This window comes from Crocodylus siamensis, chromosome 15, assembly GCF_052110815.1.
Source record: "Crocodylus siamensis isolate JL-2025a chromosome 15, ASM5211081v1, whole genome shotgun sequence".
Classification (NCBI taxonomy): domain Eukaryota; kingdom Metazoa; phylum Chordata; order Crocodylia; family Crocodylidae; genus Crocodylus; species Crocodylus siamensis.
This window is the reverse complement of record NC_143409.1, coordinates 15,144,100-15,171,427: the sequence shown is the minus strand read 5'-3', so window position 1 is coordinate 15,171,427 and position 27,328 is coordinate 15,144,100. Positions and strand designations below refer to the sequence as shown.

General features: G+C 45.3%; 1 long non-coding RNA gene across 1 annotated transcript in view; it reads left to right on the top strand.

The window, feature by feature from the left end:
• The window catches only part of LOC149852137 (uncharacterized), a 100,043-nt gene that overhangs the window by 33,944 nt on the left and 38,771 nt on the right, over positions 1-27,328 (top strand). Inside the window, exon 4 of the long non-coding RNA XR_016439277.1 lies at positions 23,762-24,023. This is a non-coding gene — a long non-coding RNA (uncharacterized LOC149852137). The remainder of the gene's footprint in view (positions 1-23,761; positions 24,024-27,328) is intronic.

Below are 27,328 nucleotides of genomic sequence, written 5' to 3'. Positions count from 1 at the left end.
TACATTTTAAAAATACCTGATCTGATAGAGAATTAGTTTCTTCCTCTTCTATGTGTAGGTGCTACAGCTTGGATGAAAGGTAACCAGGAATGACTTGACAGAGCTTATATGTGGTCTGGTTTTTGTAGTTGAATTTCCTGTACATTTCTATATTCCCTGAAGACTATTAATCAATACAGGGATAAGACCAAAAAAAGTCAAGTATGTTCTGTCAATGCACCATTGTTGTTCCATTAGACAAATGACATATTTATTGTAAGGCTCAAATTAATTTGTTTTTGAAATCATCATTTAAAAAAAAAATCGTATAACAGCAGTTTAGTAAACATGGCACATCTCATAGTTATGCATCTAGGGCATTATCCTACTTTCTTATCAATGCAAACATACTTATATTTGATAATAGTTACGTCTCTTTGATGTTTATGTGCTTCTTTGGTGAATTTTACTAGAAAGACCTTATATCTCATGCTATTTTAGTCATCTCTTGATAAAGCCAAGCAGTCAGGATATCTTACCTCAGGAAGTTTGGTGTGATTTTCTTTAGGGACTTCATTAGTGGAAGACATCCTGACTCGAGGTGGGAGATACTTTTGATGCAGCATTCATCTATATAACACCAGTATTCAAACTCTACAGCAGCGGATGACATTTGTATAGCAGCACATAAATAGCAGCCTAAAATTAAAACATGCCATTTGCATTTATAATGCTCAGACCTTCAAGGAATAATACATTCACTACCAGCTCATACTCACATGACAAATTGGCTTTTCCTCCACAGACAACCTGACCTACAATAACCATGCCAGTTCTGAGTAGATGTTCCAATTTATGGCTGAGTCCCATACACAGGAGCCACGGCCGGTGAAGAGAGTTGGAGTCTGGTCACCATGCAAGAGATGAGCACATACAATACTTGCATAGTGTGAGGTTGACGGTTTAATCTATGCTTGGCTAATAGAAAAAATCAGTGGGACAAGTAGACAAAACTCTGCTCAGGAGCTAAGGAGGCTTATAATTTTGAGAGAGCTTGGTGACATGTGCTGTGCTCCAACACATCCAAGACCAATAGCTTCAGATTACTGAAGTTACTGGGCTAAATACGTGTTGCTCAACACAAATGATTTGGGGACGTTAAGAGTCTTCAGATGTTCTGAGCTGTTAAGATAATTGAAGAAGTGACTAGAGAGTTTCCTAACTGATACGGCCAGTCCCTTAGCTAATATGAACTAGAATAGCTGTATTTGTTAGGATGACTGGGATTTGAACTCAGAGCAGCTGAGCCAGCAGCTAGAGGCAAAGTCAGCAGCACCATGAGGCAGCTGGTCAGATGCCACCCCCATCCCTGCCTGGTCCCTTCCATGAAGGCACCGAAGAGGAGTCAGGGGCCAAGGGGAACCTAGGCAAACTGTGATCCCCAGGCAGGGGGACTGTAAAACCCATCCTACTTCTATGGACCTTGTCCCAGCAGCAACACTCTTGTGTGTGCTTCTTGGACCTCTGCCTTGCTCCTGCTTGATACCAGCGTTGCCACAGTCCCTGCCCCTATTGTATTTGGACTTCCTGGCTCTGATTTACCATCAATCCTGACCACAATACTGCCTCAACCCTTGGCTTGGTGACTCAGACTGCATCAGATACTTGGTGTGACCCCAGCCTAGCTACAGTATGCATTAAGTGACTGCCCATGGCCCAGCTGATCCTGACAATACTGGGCATGTCTATATGTGCTCCTATGGTGTTGTTGGTACTGTGCTGTCATTTAATACTTCCTTTTGGAAGCACTAAATGACAGTGCAGTAATAGCCTGTATTGTGCCGTACGTGCAGTGCACAGTTATTTTTAGCTGCTACCTCACCCTAGTGATACACTATACTGAGGGAGCGCGTCGCTACAGTGGTGTAGCTGCAGGGTCAAGGTTTTTGCTCACAGATGCTATGTCACTGTAGCACGTTATGTCACATGTAGATGCATCCACTCACTCCAATTTAGAGCACCTGAGAATGAACCAAACAATGCAAAATAGGGCACACGTTGGTATGATGTAGCTGCATAACCACCAAAGGAGGATGCAGTCTAAACTGCAGTACACTCCAAAAATATACTTGTACTGGAGTACCTATTTGGACTGCCACAGTGATGCCAAAAATGCCAGTGCACAAGAGATATAAGAAAAATAAGGTGTGGAGCTTATTAGCAAGAGAAAATGCACTGACTTCTGGAGTCTGGCAGAAATACTGTACATAGTTATTAGCTTCTGATACATCTGGTGAGCACAGTGTGCCTTTGAAGAACTCTCTCTCATCTCTTTTCAAATTCCTCCATTCATTTGGTGACACTTTGCTCTCATTGAAGGCAAAGGGGGTTTTGTTACTGACTTTATGGGGTTAGGATTTCTCCCAATGCCTTTTTTCATGCAAGGCCTGGTTCTGCTGTCATTATTCAAACAAAACTCCTACTGAAGTCATTATTTGAGTTAGGTTGGCAGGATCAGATCTTTTAAAATCAATTTATAACATCACAAACGAGGAGCATGAAAATGAAATTCTTTAATAGATTATAAAAAACCAGGATGGACTCCAATCTGTCTCCCCTAATCCATGATTATATGGGAAAGCATCAAAGGAAGATATATTATGCAAACTACACTGAACTCATTTCTTTAGCAAGTGGCACAAAGCAGATTCTTGCACTAGAACAAAAAAAATGCAAAACCACCGAGCCATGTAAGAAACTGAGAAAAGCAAAGTTCACTGCTTGGATCTCCATTCTTGATCCCCTCACCCTGGTTTGTGGGAAATATCTTTCCTTGTCAGCATTTCCTATTTTCACATATGCTTATTTGGGGGTCATTAGACACTATTACAAATACATGCTAGCGTGGATATTGAACCACATGTTTTCAAATAGCTCTAGTTACCCAAAATGCTCCTAACAATTCTGCATTTCTAATTCAAGAACTGTTATTCCCACTACCTGAAGTGACGGGGATATATTCTGCTGCCTTACACATGGTAAATCTTTTGACTTCAACTCATGTATGGCTTTACTAGAGTTATGCCAGGTTTATGCTGCAGCAGCTAAATCAAGAATTGAGCCTGTGATGCTGTTTCATGATTTTCTGATCTAAAGAGAACCGGGGGTGCCAAGCGCCCCACAGGACAAGCCACTGCTCTGCTCATTCCAGTGGCCATTACATGCATTTATCATGAGAAGACATCCTCCAAATAAATAATGAGGCAGCGAACTAACTTGCCTGGAAGACAATGTTTTGGGGCAAAAGACACGCAGAGATTAAGCATTCTCTGTACTATTTATTTATACCTTGAGGATTTGACAGCCTTCCAGAAAGAAAGCAATGAGGGTTTTTTAGACAGCATGAGGTTTAAAATTAGGCACTGGAACTAATAGGCTGTTATTGTCTCATAATTATATTTGACATGATGCTCTTATTTCCTTTTTGAAAAATCATCCTGCGTCAAATGGAAGCATGATACCATTACTATCTATTATGCCAGAGCAGATGCCAATCACTCAGTGATATACGTGTTCCATCCCAGCTGCTGCTTTCATCCGCGCTCTGAACAAAGGACCTAGCTCAGTAGAAGCAGGCTGCGAGAACTCCTTTTACTACTTCAGTGGATACATATAAAGCTAAAGGTGTCTTGAGACACAGCTCTGAACAAAGGCATTATGCGTAAGCTGCACTCCCCTCCCTCCCCACCCCTCCTGGACATGCTGTGCTTGGAAGGATGCCATTAAGGTACACATCTCTGGCCTCCTCTTTGCTCCAGGGAAGAAGGCAGAAAATCTGCTGCTGGAAGAGGCTGACAATATCCCATTGTCAGCAGTTCAGGTGTGCTGGCCTGTAAGGAGGGGCAGGAGAGGGAAGGCTCTGTTCACTTGCTGCTCGTGTGATTTGGCCAGAGTGAGCATGTACGCGGCACCCTCTGTTTCTGTGTGTCAGAACCTAAGGTCCGGGGAGCTTGTGCAGGGATCTACCTGTTTCAGGGGTTGGTGTGTCTCATTCTACCTGGCTTCCTCGGTACATCTAGTACTTCTATTCTAGTCTAGTCTAGTCTTTTCTTTGCTATTTCTTGTCTGTTTCTCAACTTCGGGCTCCCCTATGGCTCAAAGGTACGTAACAATCCTTTGTAATTGAAGGCATTTTTGTCACAAGGTTAACCAAGTGCAACATTTACAACGTGCAGTTTCAAGATATTCCAGAGCCTTGAGTTCTCTGAAGGTGCGGGGGCAAAAAAAAAGGAGGAAATCCCACAACAAAAAACAAAACAAAGGAACAAAACCATCTCATTTAAAAATGTTTTGCGCCTTCTCTTACAGTAATGACCTTCAAAGCACTACGCTACTAGCTCTTGCTTTGTAATAAAACAAGGAATGGCAGCAAGGCACAGGCTACTTTACACACTTGGCCTTCTTTGAACTTTGTCATCAGTGTCCTAACCTTTATGTGCTTTAATCCCCCAATCAATAAAACTGGAAACTGAGGCACAGAGGATTGAGATCTACACATATGAAGGAGGAGAGCACCCGTTCCCATTTAGATAACGACTTAATTTCCTCTTCAATCTGGTTCCCTTTCTTTTTTGGAAATCTCCTTTTCTATGTTGTGTTCCTAAGTCCACATGGCTGGCACAGATGCACAAATAACAGCAACTCCAGCTGGGGTAGCAGCCATCTTAAGCAACCTTTCAGCTTTCTTAGTAGCTTTGCTTTCTCTGCCTCACTGTGGTCTTCCAGTTCACAGATACCATCTCTGTCATTTCTTGGATGTCTGATTAAAACCATTTTATCAGTAGTTTAGTACAAACAAAGCATTTTGGTACAGCAAAGAGAAATATATACAAAAGTAAAATACGTATGTCCCAGACAGCCTCCTTATTCTTACACCAAATCCAATTCTGCCTTCAGATGTAGCTCCAACCTAGCAAAGCTCTGAAGCATGAGTCCAGTATTTTCACTGACTGGCATACCTGGTTAAGTTATGCATATGCTTAAGTGGTCCGGTAGGGGGAACAGGAAAGCTATTCTTACAACCAAATATTTAGAATTCAAGTGAATGAAGAAACGGTGGGCTCTGTTCACCCACCATGGAAATGGGAAGGAGACAAGTAACATAAACCACAAAAGCGTAGAGGAATGGGAAGCATGGGTTAATTAATGTTACAGTAATGGATAGTGTAAAAAGGTATATATGTGTTAAAAGCAATTCATTCTATTTACCTGGAAAAGCAGCAGGCAAAGGCAGGTAAGTCAGAGGAAAACTATTGCATTATATTTTGTGGTAATGTCCCTCCTACACCCCAGATTTCTCCTGCTGAGGCCTTCTCAAAAGACCCAACTCCTCTCAAAAAATGTAGATTCCTGTACCAATCACAGCCACAAATCCACAATAAATTTCACAGCGTCCACTTATTTCTCTGTGAACCCTGCACCTATACCTAGCTCTTGGCTAGTTTTATCTTGCTCCTCTTTCAAGAGGGATCATTGTTCACCAGGCTTTTGTAACCTTTGCTGTTCCCTGAACTGCTGTGTCCTTCTCACAGTGACAAAGCAAGAGAATGGCCTTTCTTGTTTTATTTTGATCTCACACTGTTTTCTCTCTCCATATTCAGCTCGCGTCTCTGTTCACTTCTCGGCTATATTGGTGACATGGATTTACCTATCTGGTCCCATTGTTGGTCCATGCATTTAGCTCTCCCACCTGTCAGGACTTAGCATTCAGCCTCTACTGCAACCGCTGTAGCCAGTGTTTTCCCATGGTCCTCCTGAGGTTTGATTTACTCCTGCCTTGCAGGCAGGGCCAGTTTTGGACTGAATGGGACCTTTCAGACTGCCTCCCCACCCCAAGGCTTATTTCCTGCTAAGGCAAAAATACCCTGCTGCTACAATCTCTCTGAATTCCTGTTTCTGCCTTCCTCCACTACTTGTTTTTTGCTAACAGAAGTAAACTGTTCCCTAATACCTTCCACCATCTGCTGTGTTGGTAACAGCAAACTCCATGCTGGTAAGTAGGGGGCTGTGGAGGGGAGGGGGGAGAGGGGGGGAGAGGACCATGGGTGGATCGCTGCCAGGCCCCATCCCTTGCCTGCTCCTCCAGCCCCCCTGAGTGCCTCCCAACCCCTGCCAGCTCCCCCAGCCCTCCCATGGCTGCTCTGCCTGCCCCAGCTCCCCGTGCTTTAAAGAAAGATCCCGACACACCGGGTGCTGCCAGGTGGGGAGGCGATCCCTACTGCCCCATGCTGCATGGGGCGGCTCTACCACAAGCCCCATGACTCCCCCACTGTCCTAGCCCCCCCGCCATGGCTGATTTGCCTGGCCCAGCTCCAGCCCTTTAAGAAAAAAAGCCCCCAAAAAAGCCCCCAGACTCACCAGCTCCTGCAGTGGCCTCGGGGCTTCAGGGGGCTCATGGAAGAGCCCACCATGTGGTGCGGGGCAGCGGGGGACAGTGGGGATCGCCCCCCCACTGGGCAGGCACCGGTGAGTCCAGGGTTTTTTGTTTTTTGTTTTCCTTAAAGGGCCAGAGCTGGGGTGGGTAGGGTGGCTATGGTGGGGGCTGGGACAGTGGGAGGGAGTCGGGGGGCTTATGCAGAGCTCCCTCCTGCAGCATGGGGTAGTGGGGGGGGGGCAGTGGGGCTCACCCCCCCACACCTGGCAGCACCCAGTGAGTTGGGGCTTTTTTTTTCAAAGTGCCGGGAGCTGTGGCGGGTGGGGCAGCCATTGCTGGGCCTGGGACCGCGGTTGGGGGTGGGTCTGGGTGATTTGGAGATTTGGCCGATTCAAATTTCAGGAGGCATTAGGGGCATAGGCAGAGACTATCCTTGCAGGGTGTGGGGCCCGGGGCAAATCAACCTGTGTGGGGCTCAGAAGTGAGGAAGCTGGCGGCGGTGACCGGGGCGGGAGTTGTGGGGGGGTGGTGTTGGGTGGCCAAACATGAAGCTGGCAGCAGGGGAAAGGGCGGTGAGTGGTCGGATGTGAGGCTGGCGGTGGAGTGGAGTCAGCTACACTAGGCGAGCCCTGCCTTGCTGCTCTGCCCAGCTCTGCGGGGCCCCCCAAAGTGCAGGGCCTGGGGCGGTTGCCCCGATTCACCCCCTACTCCAGGAACGGCCCTCAGGCAGACAAGGTTTCATAGTTTCATAGCTGGTAGGGTCAGAAGAGACCTGAGCAAATCATCAAGTCCGACCCCCCTGCCATGGCAGGAAAGAGTACTGGGGTCAAACGACCCCAGCAAGGTGTTCATCCAGCCTCCTCTTAAACCCCCCCAGGGTAGGAGCCTGCACCACTTCTCTTGGAAGCTGGTTCCAGACCCTAGCCGCCCTGACCGTGAAGTAGCGCCTTCTGATATCTAACCTAAACCTACCCTCTGCCAGCTTGTGACCGTTATTCCTGGTCACTCCTGGTGGTGCTCGGGGGAACAGGGACTCCCCCAATGCCTGCTGGTCCCCCCTGACTAGTTTATAACAGGCCACAAGATCCCCCTTCAGCCTTCTCTTTTGGAGGCTGAACAGGTTCAGGTCCCGTAGCCTCTCCTCATAGGGCCTGCCCTGCTGCCCCCTGATCATACGAGTGGCCTCCTCTGGACCCTCTCCATGCTGTCGACATCCCTCTTGAAGTGCGGCGCCCAGAGCTGGACGCAGTACTCCAGCTGCGGCCTGACCAGTGCTGCATAGAGGGGGAGGATCACCTCTTTGGACCTGCTCGAGATGCATCTGTGGATGCATGACAAGGTGCGGTTGGCCTTCCTGACTGCCTCCCCACACTGCCGGCCCATGTTCATCTTGGAGTCAGTGATGACCCCCAGATCCCTTTCTGCCTCCGTGCTGACAAGAGGGGAGTTCCCCAACCTGTAGGTATGGTGCCAGTTGTTCCTCCCAAGGTGCATCACCTTGCACTTGTCTGTGTTGAAGCCCATTCTATTCTCGTCCGCCCACCCTTGTAACCTGTCTAGGTCTGATTGTAGCCTGTTGCATCCTTCCAGTGTGCCCACGTCCCCCCACACCTTAGTGTCATCAGCAAATTTGAACAGGGTGCTTTTTACCCCCTCGTCCAAATCGCTGATGAAGATGTTGAGCAGTGCGGGCCCAAGGACCAAGCCCTGAGGAACCGCACTGCCCACGTCCTTCCACGTTGAGAAGGACCCATCCACCACCACCCTCTGGGTGCGGCCCTCCAGCCAGTTGGCGACCCATTTGACTGTCAAATGACCCCAGCAAGGTGTTCATCCAGCCTTGTCTTAAAGACCCCCCAGGAACCTTAAAGTGTCTTTGGGTAAATCTGGTATCTTTTATTAGACCAACTCAGATAATTGGAACCATTCTTCTTTGCAAGCTTTCAGGTACAAATACGCTTTGTCAGGCTGAGGAAGCATCTGCACCCTCCTTCCTCCCTCCCTTTCCACCTTTTGTATTCAAGTAATTCACTCTACTTTACACAATGCTTTCTGCTTGTCCTTTCACATCATCAGATGCAGTAAGCTTGAGTTCAAGAAAGCTTATGCTTGCTGTATATTTTAGTTAGTCTCTAAGGTGCACATCTACCTGGAAATTAAGCCAGGATCTAAGTCTTTGTGAAAACTTTTTGGTCCACTAAATTGTCCACTATTATTGACAGTACTACCCAGTGTTTCCAGCTGGGATCTAAGGTCCATCATCCATACACATGATATGTGACAAATCCTACCTCAGAGACCTTAGCCAGAGACTGGGAGAGGGCTGAGGGACCAAAGTGTAGAGAGAATCCACTTGCTTAAGAGCTTTGCTGAACTGGAGTTTAGAGAAAACGTAGTTATTTGTGTCCCTTACACCATTTCATGAAAGATGTCTGTGTAGTTAATAAACAGTATCAGAGTTCTACACAAACCCTTAGGAAATGTGGATGTGATATAAATGATTGTCAGCAAGAACTGCTGACCTCAATCACCTCTGAAAACGATGAGAATAAATTTGGAGCCAGTACCTGCAAAGAGATCTAGCTGTATTTGATATATTACATATATTTGTACAACACCTATTCAATGGGCCCTTATCTGCTTGGCCTCTTGGCACTAACATATTACAGAGATTAATAATCATATCCAAACTGCTCTATTGATTATGTTAAAACCTTTCCAAGGGATTTTCTCAGGCTGGCACCAGTTTGTAAGTGTTGTCTGATCCCCAGAATATTATGCAGTGAGCGGCACTGCAGTCTGTGATGGACAAAACTTAATTTGATGCCTCTCGGTCTGACACTGAATAAAAAGCTTTTGAAAAGCAAGAACGCTGCAGCAGGGAAAGCCATCCTCTCTCTCCTCCTGCCATGCAAGCCTTCCTCTGATTTATATGCAAAAATATCTATTTGATCTTTCAATGACGTAATTTCCTTTCAGGGTAGCTTCCTCTTACAACTATTGTCATGCTTGCCTCTGTTAGTTCTGTTGCTACAGAAAACAGGAATATACAAATGAAGGAAATTCATTTAAAACTATTGGATAGCAGGGAGAAATCCTCCTCTAACTACCTTTTGCTCAAACTTCCTCCACTTTTGAGCTTGAGGAACATACTGGCTTTGCAATTAGATCTACCAAAGACAGCGTGTAGAGCTACATCTGTGTCCACTACCTACAGGATTTCTCAAGCGAAAGCAGGGACCAGTTGGTATTACTTATCAACTGAAGCTGGTTTAGAAATAAATGACATGAACCTTGCATCCGCTTCTCTTTCAAACCTGAAAATGGAAAGCATGACGGCCGGAAAAAAAAGGAAACTAACCAGATCCAGCCAAAGGAGGTTGCTCTGGGACTGAACAATAGAGGGGCATTTGTTCCTTTCTGTTGATAAATAGCAGAAACATGGCATTTTACAAATGAACTTGGGAGGCCTTGCACATATTAATTCAGGACTATCCAACTACAGCATGGCCAGGAGCTTTGCAGTGGGGATCCCCCCTCCCCACTGTGCAGGCTGCGCTGGTGGCATGTAGCCTCTGTCCCTGTGCCACACAGATGGCACGTGGACCCCAGCCCCTTCCCTGCCATGTGTCAGCAGGAGAGGTAACTGCTGAGGCCCTTGGTCTCAAGCTACCAGTTGGACAGCCCTATATTAATATATCACCTCTAACTGCATTTGCCTTGGTTGTTTTCTCTATGTGACAGAAACACAGCTTCTGTTTCTGAAAGTCACACCATGCCTATACTGTTCAGATCTGCTGGTGAGATCTGCTGGTCAAGCTCTAGTTAGGGTCTGCTCCAAAGCCCACCAGCCTCAATGGAAAATAACCTCTGTTCTGCTATAAAAGACTTTGCATTGGGCCCTTGGCTCACAAGTTGCCACTACACAAGGCTATCCCTAGGCTCTTGCTGTTGCAATTTGCTTGACATTCAACTCTGTCCTGTATGCCTTCAAGAAAGTTTGGGATGTAAAGCAGTTACTCCAAGAGGTATGCTGTCTTCTTTCCTTAATGCGATGTCAGTACATCAGAAGCCAAAAGGATATCCTCCCCCACAAAGTCCAAGCGGCCTGTGCTCCCAGCTTCTTGACAGGGTTTTGAGGAGATGTCAAATGCTGCCCTGACATTATTGCAGCTTTGACTTAATATTGTGGGACATTGCTGTTTGTTCCATCAGGCATCCTCCAGAAACTGGCTCTCTGCCATACAGTATTTTCACAGGAGTTATTTGGGGATCAATTTATAACAAAAAGGTTTTTTCAATGACAAGAGCAGGAATTGTGTGCTTCAGTGGCAAGTGAGCTTCTAAATTCACAGCTAATGCTAGGTCAAGCCTCAGGAAAGAGACCTGCAAGATCGTTGAACTACTATATGTATGGTTTAATAAAGCAATAGTTAATTCTAAAAAGCCTAGTACTGCCAAAGACCTATTGCTTTTTTTTTAAAGGCTCTTGTGGATGCAGTTGCAAGGAATATATTATTATTGACAAAAGTGCCCAAAGCCCTCAAACAAACTTTGAGCTCCATTATATAAAACTCTCAATAAGAGGCAGTTCCTGTCACAAAGGGCTTACCACCTAAACAGAATAGAAACACAGAGGGTTGGAGAAAAGACCTCTGTGCTACAAATAGGGAACAGAAGCACAAAGAGGCAACAGCACAAAGAGGACTGTCCCATGGTCGCCCAGAGTCTCAGGTAGAGTCAGGATTTGAACCCAGCTCTTCTGCCAGAGACTCACCTATAATTCCACCCTTTCTTCCTAGAGTAGTGGTTTTCACCCTTTTTTTTTGACTCAAGGTCCCCTTTGTCAGACTCAAAGCACCCCTCCGAAAATGCCAGTTCTTAGCTTTCACTCATGTTTTTGCTATGAAAATATAAGAGAGTAATTCTACTGTATTAATCTCATAAATCATGTGAGGTGTTTGCACACCTCAACTACAGCACACCAGTTGAGACTCACTGTTCTAGATACAGGGACACTGGAAGTTACTAAGGAAATCTGAAGTACAGTAGTGCCATGGGTTGGACAGCAGCCCATGTCCTCCCTGGTTTATCAATCTGAGTGGCAAGACTCCAAGACATTACTTACATTGATTTAATGCTTAATGGCAATAACTAACACCATAGATTTATAGTCCAACAATAGTCTCTTGACTGCTGTAGTTGTAATTGAAATGTCGGTTTTCTTGCTCATTCAAAGATGTGGATGCTAGCAAGAGATTGCATTTTTCTGCCTTAATGAAGATTGGATAGTTATGTAAAGCAGTCTGACTATTTTATCAAGAAATGAATATGCTCGGCCTCCTGTTTTGGTGACACCGCATTTGAAGACACTGTTTGACTTTCATGCTGTATCTGCCACATGGCAGTGTTCCATGGACTGATCAGGGAAGCATTGGAAGGACACAGTCAGCAAACATCTGTTGTTTTTTGGGGAAGGTTCAGTGCCTGTGCCCAAGCACCGTCTGACAGTCATGGTTAGAGGCAATGAGTTGCTCAAGCAGGTCTGTGCTGGCTGAACACCAGCAGAAAATACAAAGGGAAAAGTACTCCATTAGAAAAAACACCAATGAAATGATACTGCCTTTTTTGGCTCCTAAAGGGAAGCTTCTCATCCACGGTGTGTCTTCCCAAATCCCCTTTAAATATAAGGTTCATAGATTTCATAGACTTTAGGGCTGGAAGGGACCTTGAAGATTATCAAGTCCAGACCCCCGCCTAGGAGCAGGAAGTCAGCTAGGGTCAAAGGATCCCAGCAAGATAAGCATCCAAACGTTTCTTGAATGAGTCCAGAGTAGATGCCTGCACCACTTCTGGAGGGAGTCTGCTCCAGGCCTTGGGGGCTCAGACAGTAAAAACATTTTTCCTTATGTCAGCCTAAAACGGTCTTGGAGGAGTTTACAACCATTAGTCCTTGTTATCCCTTGGGGCGCTCTCGTGAATAGACGTTCCCCCAGATCCTGATGTACACCCCTTATGTACTTATAGGCAGCCACCAGGTCCCCCCTGAGCCTGCACTTTTGCAGGCTGAAGACTCCCGTGGCTCTCAGCTTCCCTTCATAAGGCCTATTCTCTTGCCCTCTGATCATGCGTGTGGCTCTCCTCTGGACTCCCTCAAGTTTCTCGACATCCTTCTTGAATTGTGGAGCCCAGAATTGGATGCAGTACTGCAGTTGCACCCTCACCAAGGCCGAGTACAACAGGAGGATGATATCCTGAGATTTACTTGAGGAGCATCTATAGAAGCAAGACAGATTTTTGTTTGCTTTACCAGCTGTGACATCACATTGAAGGCTCATGTTCATCTTGTGGTCAGTCATGACCCCCAAGTCTCTTTCAGCAGTGGTGCTAGTGAGCTTAGCACCGCCGAGCCTATAAGCATGCTGTGGGGATTTTTCCCCCCAAGGTGGAGTACCTTGCATTTATCAGTATTGAACATCATCAGGTTTGTATCCGCCCACTTATTACTCTTATCCAAGTTGGCCTGGACTAGCCTGTCCTCAGGTGTGGAAGCTATGCCCCAAAGTTTAGTATCATCAGCAAACTTGGCCAGTGCGCTTCTGACACCAATGTTCACATAGTTGATAAAGATGTTGAAGAGAACCAGCCCAAGGACAGAGCCTTGGGGGATGCCACTGGTCACGGAGAGCCATAATGATTCACTACCATCAACTACTACTCTCTGGGTCTGACCTCAGAGCCAATTTCCCAGCCATTGGACTGTGGTGTAGCCGAGGCCACAGTTGGCCAATTTTTCCATGAGGAGATCATGGGACACCAAATCGAAGGCTTTTTTAAAGTCCAGATATATGAAGTCAATCTATTCTCCTTTGTCTGGGTGATATGTCACCTGGTCATAGAAGGAGATGAGACTGATCAGGCAAGACTTACCTGTGACAAACCCATGCTGGCTGTCCCTCAGCATGTTGCTCTCAGCCAGGTTATCAAGAAGGGTTTCTTTGATAATTTTCTCCAGAATCTATTTCCCGGGATCTACCTTCTGCCCTTTCTTAAAGATGAGCACCACATTGGCCTTCTTCCAATCTTGAGGTACTTCACCTGAGCACCAGGAGTTTTTGAATATTTTGCTAGTGGATGGGCTACGACACCTGCCAGCTCCTTGAATACTCTAGGGTGTAATCTGTCAGGGCCAGCTGACTTGAAGGCGTCCAGCCTCTCAAGGTGATCCTTTACTAGATCAACACTGATGCTGGGTGTAAAGATGCCCTCACCCTAGCCATTCCGCATCTTGCTAGGCAGTGTGGTCCCTTTGGGCAGATGAAAGACCGATGCAAAGTACCCATTAAGCAGATTGGCTTTTTCCTGGGTGTCGGTTATCAGCTGTCCCATTTGGTTCGGCAGGGGTCCAATGTTGCCCTGGCTTTTTTTCTGACTCCCTACATATCTGAAAAGGGACTTTTTATTATCCTTGATATGTGAAGCCAGATGGAGCTCAGTTGTGGCCTTGGCTTTCCTGGTCTTTCCCCTGCAGGTACAGACCAGTGCTGAGTACTCCTCCTTGGTGGTTATTCCAGCCTTCCATCCTTTATAAGTCTGTCTTTTTGGGGGTAGGAGGTTCTCAAGTTCCCTGATAAGCCAAGGGGGTTGCTGTGCCCTTTTGCTACCCTTCCTCCAAGATGGGATGGCCATCCCTTGTGCTGTCAGAATTGCTCCCTTGAGGAGCAAGTACTTCTCTTGGACTCCTCTTTCTATCAAGTCATGGTCCGTTAGGGCCTCAACAATGAGCCTCCTGAGCCTGTCAAAGTCAGTTTTCCTAAGGTCAAGGACTTCTGTATTGCTGACTGACTTGCCAGCTTTGCGATGGATAGTGAAGGTATCAGCTTCTGGTCACTATCACCCAGCTTTCCATCAATTCTTAGGTTACTGACTAGATTATCCCCTTTGGCCAGTACCAGGTCCAGCAATGCTTTATCTCTTGTCAGTGTGCTTGTCTGTCTCTTGTACTCATGTGCATCTCCCAAAATCTCAAACTCTTCTTTGGAAAAATCCTTATCAAGCCTTTCTGCTGGGAAGCAATAAAAACTGCTGGCATGACTCATGCTAGGAAGCTACTTAGGCTCACCAGAGGTAGAGATCTACAGAGCGTTGGTGACAGGCATCCTCAGAGCAGGTTCACTGCCTCATTCCTGGATTGGGAATACATGAGGAGGGTATATTTAAGATTCCTGGTCACATGAGCACTATAGAAGCAGTATGCTTACAGGTCCAGATCCTCAAACATGTTTCAGTCATTGGGGATTAGGTGCCTAAATACCTTTGAGATTTGGGCCTTAGCTTATTCAGTAGAAATGCAAGCTTTAAGGGCTGAAGGGCTGCACGTCAAGCACTGATATCATCCCAGGTGGGGCCACTTGTTCCCAGAGGGCTCACACGTTAGTAAAGCCATTTTGGAACCAATGTCTTACCAAGGTTCTGCATATCAAATTATGTACATGCCTCCCCATTTTATTTTTATTTGCTATTTCTACAGAATACATTCCCTTTAATCTCTTTTGATCCTGCTCATGAATCAGCTTGTTGAATGATTTTATTTCCCCCATCTCTGACTTAGCATTTGTTATTTTATTACTTCACATTTTGCAGCATAAAGCTATATAGTGTTACATACGGAACAAGTCTGATGTTTCATTACGTTTGTTGCCACCTCCATTTCTGAGCCAAAAAACAAACATAGCCACATTTGGGACTATATGTACAGGACAGTCAAAATGGGGCCCTGTATCTCTTCATTGTTTTCCTACTTAGTTACAAATTCCTTCCTCCTCTTCCCTCTGTTTCCTACCCTAATAAGTTCAAATCCACTGACTGCCAAACTTACTGATTTGGTAGATCAATAATACACATAAACTAATTGTATGTATGTTAGAAATCATAGAAAATTAGGATTGGAAGGGACCTCAGGGGGTCATCTAGTCCAACTCCCTGCTCAGAGCAGGACCATTCCCAACTAGATCATCCCAGCCAAAGCTTTTTAAGACCAGGGTCTTAAAAATCTCCAAGGATGGAGAGTCCACAGTATCTCTGGGTAACCTGTTCCAGTGCTTCACTACCCTCCTAGTGAGAAAGTTTTTCCTAATATCTAACCTAAACTTCCCTTGCTGCAAATGGGAGACCATTTCTCCTTGTTCTGTCATCTACCACCACTGAGAACAGTCCAGATCCATCCTCTTCTGAATCCCCTTCAGGTACCTGAAGCCTCTCAGTCTTCTCTTCAGACTAAATAAGCACAGTTCCCTCAGCCTCTCCTCATAAGTCATGTGCCCCAGCCCCCTCACCATTTTCATTGTCCTCCACTGGACTCTCTTCAATTTATCCACATCCTTTCTATAGTGGGGGGCCCAGAACTGAGCAGAGAACTCCAGATGTGGCCTCACCAGTGCTGAATAGAAGGGAGTAATCACATCCCTTGACCTGCTGGCAACACACCTACCAATGCAGCCCACTATGCTGTTAGCCTTCTTAGCAACAAGGCACACTGTTGGCTCATGTTCAGCTTATTGTCCACTGTAACCCCCAGGTCCTTTTCTGCTGCCCAGCCAGTCAGCCCCCAGCCTGTACCAGTGCATGGGATTGTTCCGTCCTAAGTACAGGACTTTGTACTTGTCCTTGTTGAACCTCATGAGATTTCTTTTGGCCCAATCCTCCAATTTGTCTAGGTCACTCTGAATCTTAGCCCTATGCTCCAGCTTATTGAACGCTCCCCTCAGCTTGGTATCATCTGCAGACTTGCTGAAGGTGGACTCTATGCCATCTTCCAGGTAGTTAGTGAAGACTTTGAACAAAACCAGACCCAGGACTAGCCCCTGGGGTACTCCACTTGATACCGGCTGTCAACTAGACATTGATTAATACTAGGGCTGTGCGAAATGGCACCATTCTGTTTCGCCTTGAGTTTCGATGGTTTGAGGGGACAGTGTTTCATCTCGAATTTCATTTTGAGTCAAAACAGCTGTTCCATCAAAACAGAAAGGATGTTTTGATGCCATTTTGAGTGCTACATCACACCCGGGCAGAAGGCAGCCCAGCTGGGCTGCTTCCCGGTGTCCCTGCAAGATTACACTGGGGTGGGAGGCAGCCCAGCTGCTAGATCATGCCAGAGCCAGGAGGAAGCCCAGCTGGGCTGCTTCCTAGGGCCCCATGCTTGATTGCGCCGGGCTGGGTGGCAGCCCAGCTGCGCTGCTTCCCAGGACCCTGTGCTTGATCTCTGGACTGACTTCCCATCCCCAGCCTTTTGAAAGGTTTCGACCAGCCTCGTTTTGTTTTGATGCTATTTTGACCGGCTTTGTTTTGTTCTGATTTTGCTGTTTTGACCTTGAAATTGGCCGAAACACTGTTGGAACAAAATGGCAGGCAAAATTTTGCACAGCCCTAATTACTTCCCCCTGAGTCCAATGCTCCAGTCAGTTTTCTGTTCACCTTACAGTCCATTCATCCAGCCTGTACTTCCTTAGCTTGCCTAAAAGAATGTTGTGGGAGACCATATCAAAAGCCTTGCTAAAACTGAGGTTGTTGGGTATAGCCGTGTTGGTCAAAGGACATAGGCAGGCAAGGTTCTTTGGGTAGATGTGATATCATTTATTAGACCAACTAAATAGTTGGAATATGGTTCTTTGGAAGCTTTTGGGCACAAACACCCTTCATCAGGTGTAGGGAGACTGTTTTTGTTATGTGTTCTCTAAGGTAGAAAATTAGATAATTTATAACAAGCAGGTCTGTGAAAATGCTATGGGCACCAAAATGGCCCCATAATATGACAACCTTTCTATGGTCCACCTGAAACAAGAATTCCTCAAAAACTGGACCATCAAACTCATGCTATACCTGAGAAATACAGATGACAGCTTCATCATTTGGGCTGAAAACCTGCAGTCTCTGATAGTTGACTTTGTGTTGGAAATCATTCGTCACCCTTCCATCAGAATATCTCTTGAATACTGTAGTATCAACATTTCCTTTTTAGACACCATGATCATGTCCAGAATGGTAAAATACATAAGACCAAATATAAGAAACTCACGGGCCAACATACATAGAACCAGCAATCACCCTAAACTCACCATCACCCTAAACACACCAAAAAACTAATTTAAAGCCAAGCTCTCAGATACTAGTGAAATTGCACTAAGGAGAATACTCACAATTGTCACCTCACAAATCTCAAAAGGGTTTTCACCCAATGGGGACACTTCTCCAGAGAGATGGATTGCATTTTGAAACAGCCACCCAGATACCATGCGAAGAATAGCTGTAGAACAAACAGAAAATCCCCATGAAATGCACACCATTAATTATTACATACCATCCTTCCCTGGAATCTATATGGAAAATCGTCAAACAATTGCAACCCATACTAGAAGAAGACCCATTTCTTAAAGAGACCTTTCCAGAACCACCCATCCCAGCCTTTAAACTAGCACCAAACCTCGCTAACCTCATCACCAGAATCAAACTTCCTATGGCCCAAACCACACCAAATGGATCCAGACCACACCAGGACAAGAAATGTAAAACCTGCAAACACGTCTCCACTACTGCCACAATAATTACACCCCACAACTAAACCATCACCATTCCTGGATCTTACACGTCCACCTCCAGAAGTGTAATGTATCTCATCCAGTGCACTAAATGCCCTGAGGGAAAATATGTAGGAGAAACCAAACAACAACTGCATACCAAAATGAACACACACCAAAAATCCAGCAAAGGAAAAAATATCCAATTATTATTGTTCATTTCTCACAAGACAATCCCTCTCTGATCTCTCTGTTCTAATCCTCAAAAGGAATTTACAAAACACCTTTCACAGACAAGTTTACAAACTTCACTTCATAAATCTAAATACAAAAAATACAAAAATTTGTGGACTTAATATAGACATTGGATTTATGACACATTACAATCTGCCTGACATCTGATGTACCAGGTAACCAGCCTCCAGCCAATCACTTGCATTCCTTCACACATTTCCCTCCCTCACCCCTTCCCTCATTCCCCAGCCATTGTCTTCCAAACGTCCTCTCATTTGCATTTTCACAATCCTGCCTGTTGTAAAATAGGCATTGAGCACTTCAGCCTTTTCTGCATCCTCGGTCACTAGGTTGCCTCCGCCATGTAGTAAGGAGCCCACACTTGCCCTGATTCTCCTCTTGTTACTGACATACTTGTAGAAACCCTTCTTTTTACCCTTCATATCCTTTGCTAGCTGTAACTCCAATTGTGCTTTGGCCCAAGCAATACTCTTATACTCCTCCCTAGTTGTTTGTCCAAATTTCCATTTGGCAGCGTCCTTTCTGTGAATTAGTTTATTAAAGAGCTCCTTCATAAGCCAAGCTGGCCTTCTGCCACATTTGCTAGTCTTCCTGTACATCAGGATGGTCTTTTCTTGTACTCTCAGTAAGGCTTTTTTAAAGTACAGCCAGCTCTCCTGGACTCCTCTCCCCTCAGTCTGGCTTCCCAGGGGATCCTGCCCATGACTTCCCTGAGTGAGTCAGTCTGCTCTTCTGAAGTCCAGGGTCCTTACTCTGTTGCTCTCCATTGTTCCTTTCCTTAGGATCCTGAACTCAATCAGCTCATGGTCACTGCTGCCCAAGTTGCCATGTACTAGTACATTCCCCATCAATTCTTCCCTGTTTGTGAGCAGCAGGTCAAGAAGAGCATGGCCCCTAGTTGGCTGCTCCAGCACTTGCACCTCGAAGTCGTCCCCAACATTCTCCCAAAACTTTCTGGATTGCCTGAGCACTGCTGTATTGCCAGTGTTCTTGCACTGATTGATACAGCTATAAAAGGGAGTCAGATTCGGGATGGAGTCTGAACTTTCCATAGTTCACAGCGTTGAATGCAGGGTTTGGAAGTCAGGATTGTTCAGAGGGATTGTTAAGCTGTCACATGAGCCTTTCGTCCAAAAACACATGGGTAAAATCCTATCCAGACCAAAGTCAGTGAGAGTTTTGGCATTGACTTCAGTAGAACTAGGATTTCAGTCCATTTTGGCTCATCTGCTTCAGTTTGCCTATGAAGTGAGGAAATCATTTCATTTTGCTTTTGTGTGTTTGTTCCTGATCTTCCCTACTGGTGAGAAACAGGCATGCATTGTTCCTGCAACTGGCTGGTGTTCCAAGCAGCCTCAGCAGCCCTTCTGCTCTTCTTCCCTCCTAACGTCACTACAGATATTAAGATGCAAAGAGGCTGCAGCGTGGTAGCAGGGATGGTGGTATATGCAGCTCTCACCGTTTATTTGTCTTGGCTCCTTTTGTGCACTCACTTGCATAAAGGATCTCTTCCTGGCAGAGCCATATGTTGAAGGGAAGCAGAGGGAAATGTTAGACGAAGGATTGTTCTGACACCTCCTACACTCAGATGGCTCTGCAAGTCTCACCTTGCTCTTCACTGCTGTTGCTCTCTCATTAGAAAGGATCAACAGATTGTTGGTTCTCCAGGGGAGCCTGCTGGGCTATGCTCTGCTTGCTCCTCCCTGTCCCAGTGCTGTAACTACTTGGGTTGCTATTTTTTTTATTATTATTATTTCCCTGCATATAAAATGGGCAAAAGGAAAGAAATGTCAACAATTAATTTTCACCTCAGCACTGAAGAACTGCTCTTCCTTGCTAAATGTCAGGCCCTGCATCCATCTTTCTAGAGATGAAATGAATCTAATGAGCTGGCAGTACAGATTAAGTGAGACTGCACTTGACCCCAGAGAGATAGAGAAAGAGAAACTGGAGGAAACTTCTTAACGACAAGCTTTTGTTTGCAGAGCGGCTCTGTTCATCTTCTGGAAACTGCACACCTCAGTTATTCTGTACTGAGAACTGGGGCCCTGATTTAGGAAAGCACTTAAGTATATGTTTAATTTTAAGAATGTGTTTAAGTCCCATTAATGTTAATGAGAGCTAAAACATATGCTTAAGCACCGTTCAGAATAAGTAAGGTTGGGTTGCTGTTGTAGACATGCGGGTCCAGGAAATACGTAAGAAGCAAAACGGTTTCTGGTGATATTTTTCTTGGCTCAGCTGTATAGCTGGGATTGACAAATGTTGGGGCATAAAAGTAAATAAGCTCAATTTCCTGATCTGAGCTAATGTGTGAAAGAGGCAGATATGTTTCGTGATCCAAAATTTTGTAAAGGCATCTTTCTGAGTTATGCTTTTTTCCCTTGTCAGGTATACTACAGTGTTTTGCATCCATATTAGACCCATAAAAATAATAGCTATTACACTGAAATAATTAGAACGCCTAATGCCATATCAACTTTCCAAATGAACTCAAGGGAAGAATATGCAGGACTGAGCTGCAAAGAATAGAGCCAATAATCCATAGATGTGCAGAAAGCAAGCAGAAGAAAATGTGACTTGTAAGGACAGGGGGATCATGCATTGGTCCACGAGGTATTAATTCCATTTGTTTTACACAGTTACCAAACTGTCATTTAAATGAATCTAAGCAAAGGAGAACAGACAAAACTTTAAATTATAACAACATGCTCAGAGAAATGGCCATCCAGCTCTGAGCAAATACTCAGTTTTGCTCTGTAGCATGTTGGTGAGTACTTCACATTACTCTGGTCCATGACAAAGATGTCAGTCAACAGCAGCAGGTACATTTCCATGATCATGTTACTGGATATCATTATTAGTCTGTGTACATGAAATAATTAGTAAATGTATGTATAGTAATTCAAAAGACATAAGGCAGGGTTGTCTGAACTATTAATTGGAATTATATTTATTGCCAAAGTTTCTCTTTTCCATGTTCTTATATCATTTGTAAACCAATTTGAAGACCTTGGAACGCATGTCTTGTTACTGACGAGACATGATCTGGACATACAGTTTGCAAACACAATGGTATACAGTGGATCCTTCCATTTCATTATTTGCCATCCATTATGCTTTCTGATTCATAGTGTAGAGCTGGCCAACAAGTGAGAAGGTATTATTTCTAATCTCCCAATTTCTTTTAATTTTTCACTGGGAAAAATGAAAATGCATACACCTGTTCTCATACAAATTCTTTTCTTGGCACAAGAATATGGACATTAGTTGAACAGCAATTCCCAATACTTCCATGGGAACAAAAACGCATTCACACAAGAGTTTTTGAATTATGAATTGACAGGGGAACACACATAATTGCACCAATTTATCAATTTGCACCAATTTATCAACTGTGTCCAAGCATACTTTCTCTTTTCCCTGTGTTCTTGATTTACAGTTCTGCATACTTGTCCAAGTTAGATTATGATCAAAGTCTGGGAAGTAGACGGTCACAGCATTTCCATGTACTTCTGGATTTGCACTGAAGGTACAGGAGATTGTTAGCTTCATTTACTGGGAGATTTGTTGGGGCAGTGCCCAGTGAAACTGAAATAATATCACATTTCAGTTCCACAAGGCAAGGTCAATGAAGGTGGATCCTCACTTACATAATTTGTAGTCTTTATGATAAAGTTCAGCTTCTTAATGAGCCCCTGCTGTTTGCTTTAGCTAATGCTAACTGATGTCTGCTAGATTTCACCTAGGGTCTCTTGTGGGTTTTCTAAGCCTTTGATGGGAGCATTGCTATTAATCTACAATGAGCGCAGCTCTTTGCTTGATGTTTATGATGCTAATGGTATTGGAATTGGGAAACTTTTATCTACTGCCTGCATCAGTTCTGAATTCATTATTCCTTGCGGTGTGGAAAAATGGTGCGTTTCACCAAGTGTGGCTCTGATCTGTTATTTTGTAATGATTACCTCACTTATATAGTATACCACATTCAAGTTTAGGTTGTGTAAACTCACCATCTCTTATGGAGTATTTGGGCAGCACAAGCTAGCTTGGTGTTCAGAAAACTTTAGGACACTGTTCACATGACAGGAATTATTTGTAGCATATGATGGCTTTTAAACAAATGTATTCAGCTTTTACCTCCTATTATCTTGGATCATTAACCAGCATCCTGTTATGCAATGGGATCGGTGAAGCCTGGTGGAATATGTCACCATGTGATATCACGTCTCAAACAGAGCATTTAGACAGGGAATTATTTTCTATAAGCAGCAGCCTCCTATCAGAAGGGAAGTCATCACCAAATAGCTTCTCCTCCTTGTTGATCAGAAAGTTTTGAATACTTTCCAATTTAAGATTAAGTTGGTTATTTATTGTATCTATTCCTTGGACCTGAGGCACGAGGGTCATTTTTTTAAGGCTGTCAGCACTATCTGAGCAAGCCTTTCTATGCTCCGGTATGATTCTCCTCAGTGGGGACAGAGCATTTAGAGCAAAGTCCGACCTCTGCCCATTGCCTCAATAGATATGAGAGAGATGCAGGAGTAAGAAAGGAACCTCGAGACACAGGTGCTATTGCTGAGGGTCACTGAATAGGTTCCAGTCCCTCTCTGCCGGTACTCTGAATGGGAGGGGGTGGGGGAGACAGCCACAGATTCACAAGCCAGATCAGCACAGAGGAGTGAACGGCTTACTCCTGATGGACTAAAACGCAGAGCAGATTTGCCATCTTTCCTGACAAAGTTGTAGGAAAATGAGCAAATATTTTATATTTGAACTGGTGTCTTCCCCTACCCCATGTAACTTTCCCATGTGCTGGGCCAAACTTTTGGCTGCATGAATCCTATTTAATTTTTATGCACTCACACTGCTAAACCCCGGGCACTCTTTTGAAAAATTACCTCTAAAAAGATGGCTTGAACCTTGCAAATCCATGGAATATGATGCAATAGTTTAAAGTCATTTTCCTTGAATGCTGCTGTTTCTCAGAAAGTTTCATAACCTCAGTGAAAGAAAAGTGTTTTTTGCAGGGATGTGGCACATACTGCGCCTGAGAGCAGAATTGGTTTGTTTTTCTCATTTAAGAAAGACTGGAGAAAAGCTGGTTTCAGACATGTTTTTTCAAGCCTCCAGGTGGTTACAGAATAACTATAATGTCCCCTCGCATAAGGTCCTGGATAGGGTTTGACATCTACTGCTTACCTTGGTGATGACAGCAGGCTTCAGTGGAACAGCCACTTCTGCGGGAACATGGTAAACACCTTGCCACTTTGATTAACTTGCTTAACAGATACTTCTCCAATTTCAAAGAAACAGAAACAATTTGTCACAGGATTTTGAATGTACATTTCTGGCTACAGTTATGTCAGAATTCAGAGAAAAGGAGAGAGCATTTTAAAAATGATTTTTAAAAACACAATGGAATCAAAATCTAGGCAGTCTTTGAGTCACCAAACCACCAGACAGCCCGGGTCCACCTTCCAAATAGCGCAAGTCTGACTGGCACCTTCTTTCCCAGACAGGAGGAATGGAGACTACGTGATGGAGACTGCTGGCAACCTGAACAAGTGTGATGGCAAACGCTATGGCTGTGCAAAGCTTCAGGTGCTGATTCGATTCAGAGGACATATGGGCCGATTCGGTGGCTGAATCTCTGAACCCAAATCAAATTGGGGACCAGTTAAAAGGTCTGAAGCGATTCGAAGCTCTCTGAATCTTCAGAAAAGATTCGGGCAGTCCCCGGTGGCTGCAGCAGGGACCTGCAGCTGGACTCCGAGCTGGTAAGCAGGGGGTGGGAGAGGGGGAGCTGGAGGAGGGGGGAGGGGACCAGCCCCCATCCACTGCCTGCTCCCCCAGCCTCCCCCGACACCCACCTGCTCCTCCAGCCCCTCCCAAGGCTGCCCCCCTCACCCTGGCTCCTGGCCCTTTAAAAAAAAGGCCCCATTCCTGGGTGCTGCTGGGTGGGGGGACCATCCCCGCTGCCCCCTGCTGCATGGGGGTCTCTGCATGAGTCCCCTGAGCCCCCTGCTCCCCAAGTCCCCCCCACCACCATGGCTGCCCCACCTGCTCCAGCTCCAGCCCTTTAAGAAAAAAACCCCCAAGAAAAACTGCAGAACTAACCACTCTTGCAGTAGCCTTGGGGCTTTGGGGGCTTATGCAGAGCCTCTCACATGGCACGGGGCAATGGGGGGCAGCAGGGCTCACCCCCTGCTGACAGGAACAGTGAGTCGGGGGTGATGGGGGGCATTGTTTGGTTTTTCTTTTCTTAAAGGGCCGGAGCTGGGGTGAGTGGGGCAGTAATGGGGGGGACTGGGGGAGCGGGGGGGGGGTTGGGGGGCTTGTGCAGAGCCCCTAACACAGTGTGGGACAGTGGGAGGCAGCGGGGATCACCCCCCACCTGGCGGCACCTGGTGAGTTGGGTCTTTTTTTTTAACAAGTGCCAGGAGCTGGGGCGGGCAGTGCAGCCATTGCCGGGCTGGGAGAGTGGGCTGGGGCTGGGGCTGGGGCAGCAGCCAAATCTCCAACTCAGATTCAGCCGAATTGATTTGGGACAGTGATCTGAATCACCGAATCGAATCACTGTCCCCCGAATGGGCCAAATCCAAATCCAGAGCAAATACTAGCTGCCTCGCACAGGCCTAGTGAGCACCATGTCGTAGTCGCCCAAAGAAAAGCCTTCCAGAACTTTGGGATCTGAGACTCTTCAGCCTGCTTGTTAGGATGATTGACAAGGAATGAAAATGCCAAATACTTACGAAGTGCTTTTCATTTATGGACTCTGGGTGCGTGGCAGGCTACCCTGGGTGGGGTAGGGGAGGCTGGGACCAGCCCCAGCAGCCTTACCTGGGGGCTTGGGGAGCTGCAGCTATGATGATCCTGATGCTTGGAGCCTGGCTGGCAGCTAGAGCATGGCTCTGGATGGCCAGGCTCCGGTTTTGGGCAGCTCACACTGCCCCCTTGTGTGCTACCCCTTTCTTCTCATGTGGTTTTTTTTGACCCTGGGATCTCCCGAGGTCAAAAACACACCCCACCCTGCTACCCTGCAGCGGAGAGAACACCTGACTATGTGGTGTGTCGTGTCACAGACAGGTCTGCGGCACCACACACCGCACAGCTGCGCTCATCTGGATGCAGCCTAAGGCACTGCCCAAAGGAAAGGAAAGGAAATTATCCCCATTTTAGTACTTGCAAAACTTCATGTAGCAGGTTTAGTGACAGCACCAATAGGTGATAGTCCTGGGAACAGGAACCTATGCCCACTCAGGTGCCATATTCAATGGACTACGCTGCTCCAAGGAAACACCTTCATATCAGAAGATATGAGAATGAGAACTCTTCAACAGAAAGAGAATGAGAACTTGCTGAACTGTAACTCTCTAATATTCCCCTAACCCATGAGTAGAAATAAACAGGGGACTCAACTTATATGGACAATGCAGTACAAGCTGTCCTATGCCGAGGCGCACAGTGAGAAGCAGACAAACTTGCTTTCGCTACTGAGCACTGCAAACATTTCCCTGCCCTCTGCAAAATGTCCTCTGCATAGAGACCTGTTAAATGATGATTGCTTACCCTGTCCACAGTTCTTTCACTAGTGCTAAGTAGCCTCCAGGGCTGACCCCTTGAACCTGTAGGAGAACATATGTGCACATGCACCGTTGCAGAAACACTCTGAATTGGTGATGGCTTACTGAAGTTTAAGTCCTATTCAGAGAAATTCTAAACTGCCTTCCTTTTCCAGTGCCCTTGAAACTTTCCTGGAAGGGCATTAGAAACTATTCTTTCTTTTTATTTGTTCTCTAATTCCACTGTAAGACTTAGCATTTCTAAGTGTCCCATTTGCATCGGGCAGTTCTGCACAGTGCTTATTATTCAGCTCTGAACAGAAGGTTCTATTAAGAATTCTGCCTTTTTAATTCACATCTTAGGGCTGCATTTTTTGCAAATGGGAAATATTCTCTCATGTTATAGTTACAGCTTGCGTGTCAGTGCAAATCAAAGAACCTGGCAGCATGCATTTTGATGTCCTTAATTCAGTACTGAATACTTACGGGGGTGGGGTGGGGAACTATTTAAATGGCTTGAATAAATATATATTTCTTCCTTGTGGCCCACTCTTTCTGTCAGTTGCTCTTTATTTGTAATCGGTAATTGAGGGCATAAGTTTCGTGCATGTTTCAGAGCTGCTTCAAAGGTAAGCAAGAGAATTGGATTAAGGATGCTATGCTATGAGCACGACTAACTAAAATTATAGCTCAGGATATTTCTGCTGTCTTAATGGCATTTGTTCTTATAAGTATTCCTCCCTTACTCCCCATTAAGCATTTCCACATAGGTCTTTTATCGCTTTAGGCAGAGTTTGCCCTGAAAGCAGCAAGGCATGAATTGCAGACCTGCCAAATTCTACACCTCTTTTGCTCTGTCTCAGCTAATACTGGCTGGGCAAACTGTGCAAACAGTGTGGCAGTCAGGTGCCTAATCAATATGAAATACTTTACTCCATCGTTCATGTAGTTGTCCAGTGTTACGCTTGGTGGCATGTGTAACACAGCGGGAAGAAGAGACTGCCATCTCTAGCATCTTTTATTCTATTTTTTCAGCTAAAGTTCTTTTTAAAATTATTTTTGTGCATTGTTTTTTAAACAAACAACCCCAAACTTATTCAACACTCCACATCACCAGCTGCTTAAATATAAATGTTAAAGTTCTCCCATATTCTCTTTCTACCAGCGGTAAGAAATCAAGCACAAAAAGTTAGAGGGAAAAACCCTCCAAAAATGAACATCATAAAATTTTGCACAAAGCAATCACTTTCTGAACCCTCAGAGCACGCCATCATTGTCAGGCAATTTTCTTTATAAGCCACATCTACACAGTGCATAGGCTCTGGCACCGGGAAAATTTAGCTATTTGGAGTTTAGCAAATCATTCGTAACAAATTAGGTTTTTGCCTCTTTTTCTATTCACTGAGGGTCCAATCTTTTACTATTGGCAGTCAATAAGAGTTGGACCTTAGTAGCTGCATCTACACATGCACTTAACTGTGAAGTAGACTAATTAGCTGAGGAGTAAAGCATCACTGTCT